The following is a 6,000-nucleotide window of genomic DNA, read 5'->3' on the forward strand; positions in this document are numbered from 1 at the left end:
TTTAATTGAGCCAGTTAGGGTAGAAGAAGCATGGAAAAGTTTAAAAGAGATGAAGGGATGTTCAGCACCTGGTTCTGATGGTATTCCAGCATTTCTAAGGAAGTATAGTATAAGCGTAACATTGTATATTATTTCTTTGATATTTACAGCAGTTCTTCCACCTGGAATTTGGCCTAGTGAGTAAAACCTGGCAGTAGGAGTGCCGATTTTTAAGAAAGGGAATAGGAAACTACATGAAAATTATAGATGTATATATTTAGGTAACACACTAGGAAAGCTAATGGCGAAGGTATTAGATAACAGACTTAGAAGTTGGCTCCAGAAAACTGAAAGGCTAGCCGCGGAGCAGTCAGGATTCAGCGAGGGACATAGTACGATTGACCAGATTTTTACATTAAAGTGTTTAGTTGATAAGTTTATAAATAAGAAGGGAGGTAAATTGTATGTAGCTTTTATGGATTTAAAAGGGGCATTTGATAATGTCAACAGGGAACTGTTAAGGAAGGATTGTGTAAATATTGGCCTGCCATACCCACTTGTAGGGATTTTAATAAGTATGTATGAAGCTTCAAAGTTTGTTATTAGGGTTGCAGGAAAATTTTGAGATGTAATTTGTTCTAGATAGGGGGTTAAACAAGGTTGCCCCTTTCTCCGCGGCTATTTTTGTTGTTTATTAATGATTTGCCGGATTTTCTTAGGAAGCAAGGAGCCCCAATGGTGTCATTAGATGTCTGTGAACTATGCATGCTGATGTTTGCAGATGACCTGGCACTAGTGGCGAAGTCTAGAGAGGTTTTACAGCTCTTGTTGGATAGAACTCAAGACTATACAGATAGAAAACAACTATGCCTGAATGTAAAGAAGTCAGTAGTAATTGTTTTTAGAAAAGGGGTAAGATTGCAAGTAGGGATAGAGCAGACTGGGAGAGAATAGAGTTAGATTGTAGGGATGAGCGTATGCGTTTAGGACGTAAGTATTAGTCAAATGGTAAGTTTGGAAAGCACCTGAAGCTGAGTCTTGCTAAAGGAAAGTTCTCCACCTATACTGTTATTTCTAGCCAACTGGCAAACATGCAGAACCTGAAGATGCATAAGCAGATATTTCAGGTAAAGATTGAATCGGCTATGCATTATGTATCTTAAGTTTGGGGATACATAGCTGGTGAGACGATGGAGAAGATTCAGTTTCAGTATTTTAAGAGAGTTTTAGGTCTACATTTTTCAACGAATAGTTTAGTATTAAGAGGAGATCCAGGTTTATTTTCTTTAAGAAGTGCTAGACTAGCAGGGATGATAAGACTATGGGAGAAAATCCCGAGTATGCACAGAGTAAGGATAACAAAAGCAGCATATTTAGAAGCTCTGAGGATCCCAAAGAGTGATACGTGGCCATCTCAAATAAAGAAGATATGGGAAGATTGTTTATTTTCAGAGCTATGGAAAAGTGGGCTAGGGATTGGATTAAAGGAAGGAGCAGTTGCAAATAGGGTCAGGGAGAGGTTAAGGGACCAGGAGGTCCAGGTGTAGCATGCGCGAGTGAATGAGACCCGATAACTGGAGTTATATGCAAAAGCTAAGGATCAGTGGGGAGAAGAATTGTATTTTAAGGCGGGGCTTCAAAAGAGGCAACAAAAGTTGATTATTTGTGTTAGGTCAGAGGGGTTACCCCTAGGTGACAGAAGGAAGTATCTGGGAGGGGTTAGACAAGCTTCTGGTCCTTACTCCTGTCCCATTTGCGGGAAAGAGGAAGATTTGGTTCATTTTGTGGGAAGTGTAGTGAATTAAATGATTTAAGAAAAGAATTGTTTGGGGTTGAGGCTTGGGAGAGAGATGAGATAATACATTTATTAGCAAGGAAAGATATGGCAGGTATAAAAAATTTCGGAAGGTTCCTGACGATGGGTATAGAGCATAGAGAAAGGTGTATTTTTTTTTGAAGATTAGGGATTAGAGTGATATTTCACTAGATTAGATTATAGTTTTGTGCCAATTTATGCTTGTATGAAAGTGTCTTTGTTTTTTTGACCACGGCCCTTTGGGCTTTTGTGTCAATAAATTCTATTCTATTCTATCTTTGAATAGCCTCAGTATGAAAAGACATTTAATTGCGTAAAGAGTAAAAAACTGATAACTGCAAAATATTTGTATATATTTTAAAAAGGGATTACAAAAATTCAAAAATCTTAAAAAAAGCAAGTTTGAAGGTTAGTAGAAATCGTAGTTAGAAAAACATCATTACCGAATTTCTTTTCTTATAAGTATTAATTTAAAAAACTTTTTCCAAAAAATAAATTTTTCAAAGAAAAGTAAAGAACTCCATTAAACAAAAAATGAGCAAAAATAAAATCAAATAATCTACCAAGCGTGAAACTACCACAAATCTGCATCGATAAATAAATGAAACCCAAAACGAACAGAATATACAATAATTAACCGAGTCCAGCTCAAAACGAGCAGAAATTAACATAAGTTGGGCGCAAAACCCCTATACCTTCCCAAGGCCAGAACAAAATTTGCACTCTACTGAGAAAATATAAACGTTTTTACTTTTATAACTTTAATAAATCAAATAATATTAACATTTTGATTACTAAATATCAGTATATGTATATTAAACTGACAGTGCACATTCATTTGTATTTTTTCAGCAAATTGCAAATTTTGTTCTGGCCTTGGAAAGGCATAGGGGTTTTGCGTCCAAATTATATTAATTTCTGCTCGTTTTGAGTTTAACTCGGTTAATTATTGTAATTTCTGGTCGTTTTGGGTTTCATTTATTTATCGATGCTGATTTGTGGTAGTTTCACGCTTGGTAGATTTTTGGCTCATTATTTGTTTAATGGAGTTCTTTACTTTTCTTTGAAAAACTTATTTTGTGGAAAATTTTTTTTAAATTAATTTCTGTTCGTTTTATATTGACATAGTCTTTTCAGGGAAAAAGAAAATAATACTTTAAATCTTTTCCTTTTTAAGACATTTTAGTTTGGCCTGCTATTTGTATGCTGGAGAAAAATTTTCACCAATTTTTAACAATATACACCCTTTTAAAAATCTGGACGCAAATAGTACTGTTTAATTTAGTTTCATACCTCCTCTAGTTGACCTGAAATGGAAAACTTGATACCATTCGCAAAAAAATCTGTTTACTTTCATTGATAGCTTGGATACACTTACGCTATTTTGATTTGGTTAAATTTTAAGGACAGAAATGGGAGGGTTGGCATGGGAGGGTGGGAGTGGAAGGAGATTAGTTGCCCTCAAATCCCTTCCGATTACTAAAAAGGGCAGCAGCCATTTCTAATTGCAATCGAATGAGCCCTTTTCGAAGTTCCCACGACAACTCCTTCGATTCGAAGTGCCCTGGTCTAAACAAAAGCAACAACAAAAAATAATACATTATACCCACTTCGATCTTTACTATAAAAATGTCAAGCCTTCCAATAGTAGAGGAGGGGGTACCAGCGCGACGGGGGCTCCTTATATGGGCATAGAATACTGACAGGGCTCCTAATAAGGGCATAGCCTCCCTAGGGAGAATGATTGCGTAATGGGGTCAATGACCTCTTTTTTCCAAGGTCGATTTATTTGATGTTTCTATGTGTAATAACTCCGGGGCGAAGGTTGCACATGCGCATTGAATTCTAACGGGAAACAATGTTATTGATCTAGGACTCGAGGGGGAAGTGGATTTCCGAGAAATTGATTGCGTAATCGAAGGGGAAGTGGATTTCCGAGAACTTGATTGTGTCATCCATTGGGAATTTTATTGATCCGATAACGGGAAACAGGATCACGTATATCCTAACGAATCAGGGTCAGTCTAGAGTCACCAGTCAGAGTGAAAGGATTGAAAAAATGAATAAATTTTAGAAAGAGAGAATTAGATCAAATCTAGTGTTTATGGAAAAACATTTGATTTTGGATGATGATTTTCTCGAGTTATCTCTTCAACGCAGGATATTCTCTTGTCGGGGGACAATTGACAATATAATGAGGAGTGATTCTCCCCCATTGGACTATTGTATGAAACTTTTAAAATGTGATTCAAATGCTTATAGTCAATTTATTGATATATTAATTGGAACAAGGCAGAATCATATTGTGGATATACTTTTGAAAACATTGCCAATGGATTCAATGTAGATGGCTCCCCCCATCATTCGAAACAGGTAACATTACAGAGCTACTCCTCTCTCCCCCATTTCCCTCTCATTGAATTTATGGAACGAAGAGGATCAGTTTCGTTTTAGCTGTGAGTGAGTTGACATCGGAAACCGAAAAATGTTCTATATATGTCCATTGTGCATATACACTCTTGGCAGTTGGAATCAATGTGAGAATTGTACAATTATAGATGACTATAGTGCAAAGTGTAAATTATGTAATACTTGTAAATTACATAGAGTCTATGCACAACAAATAAAAGGATGTAATTCATGTCTTGAGGAGGTGTGTGACTCTCATCATAGAGGGCACCTGTGCTCAAATTGTCACTATGATAAATGTGATCAGTGGGAGAATAATTACCCCTCTATGATTGGAAAGAATCCCAAACTTGATTTTAGTTTATTTCTACGAGATTTGTATAGTCGTGGATTTAAATTATTCTGGGAAGAGGAATCTGGTCTACGATTCAACTGTTGGGGTAACAAGACAATTTGGTTTCTACGTCATCGTTGTGACGACACTACCTAATATGACTATAAACCAAGTGATTTTTATTTTGCAGTTACCTAATGTGATTCACCACTTGAAAACATTGTATGTGATATTGCTTCAAATAGACAGATTGAAACTCTTGAATTTCATAATATGAATGCAAATAGTATCATTTACTATACAAAGAGATATGACAAGAGTGAAGTTACATTATACTGTAGAAAATGTGACCCTGACTTTGCAGTCAATCAATATCAATATACAGTGAATCCAAATGATTTACCAACATTAGTGGTTCACGACACTTGCCTATACATCTAAGATGTAGAAATCTAAAGTTAATATTTAAAGAATTTTTTGTATATATATATATGCATTTTATTAATAAAAAAATTCACAAACATTTTTTAAGCACTTTACTCTTAGGGCACTGAAATCAATACTATATAGGTCTGAGAGGATATTTTCCACTAGAAAGTCATTCAGACGAGGATTGTCACCATAAATGTGGAGAATCTGCTTGTAAGTATATCCACGACATCGGAACACAAAATATAGTAGTGCATGGAAGCCACAGCTTTTAGTCATTAGATCCTGCGCCCTCTTTCGATTTTTAATAAAAGTTTTCCCTCTGCTCTCAATATAGTTGCTGATGTGAGGCGTTTAGAATGTATAGGGTAGGCCAAGAGAATCAAAAAACTCAATCGTTTTCATTGTTTGATAGATGCATAGCCAATGACCCGTCAGCACAGTCGACGGACTGCTATTAACAATAATCAAGGTCTTGTTAACGCTTTGAATTTTTCCAAGAAAGTCCGAGGGCAGACAATAGGATTTGTACTGGGACATGTAGGGGTCCATATTAAATACATTGATTATTTGACTGGTGTTCATGGCGCCAAGTCTAATAGAACACTGCCTTCGGGAGTGATTTCCCAATAGGTTTCATATTGGTTTAGTGAGATTAGTGCAATACTCTCAGCCATTGGGTCGGTAAATGTACACTCTAAACGCACACTCCCCGTAAGTACTATACTCATATCCTGTGTAACCAACAAATCCAGTACAATGATACCATGTGTTTTAGCAAACATATCTTCGGTTATACAATTTTCAAATAGTTGCGAATCATGATCTAGGGTTTGCATGGTCAACTCATACGATGTTCTATAGGATCTATCAAAAGATAGATTGTAGAGTGGGATGCCGTTTACTTTGCACACAAGAGATGAAAGTCCAAACATCTTGAATTTATGTGGACATTCAGTCCATGATCCTATTGCACTGGCGCTTTTTACAAAGACCAAAGCCAATTTCGAAGGGATTTCGCCATTGATAAAGG

This window comes from Artemia sp. Qi Xiang Cuo, chromosome 21 (genome assembly GCF_049724085.1).
Source record: "Artemia sp. Qi Xiang Cuo chromosome 21, ASM4972408v1, whole genome shotgun sequence".
Taxonomy (NCBI): Eukaryota; Metazoa; Arthropoda; class Branchiopoda; order Anostraca; family Artemiidae; genus Artemia; species Artemia sp. Qi Xiang Cuo.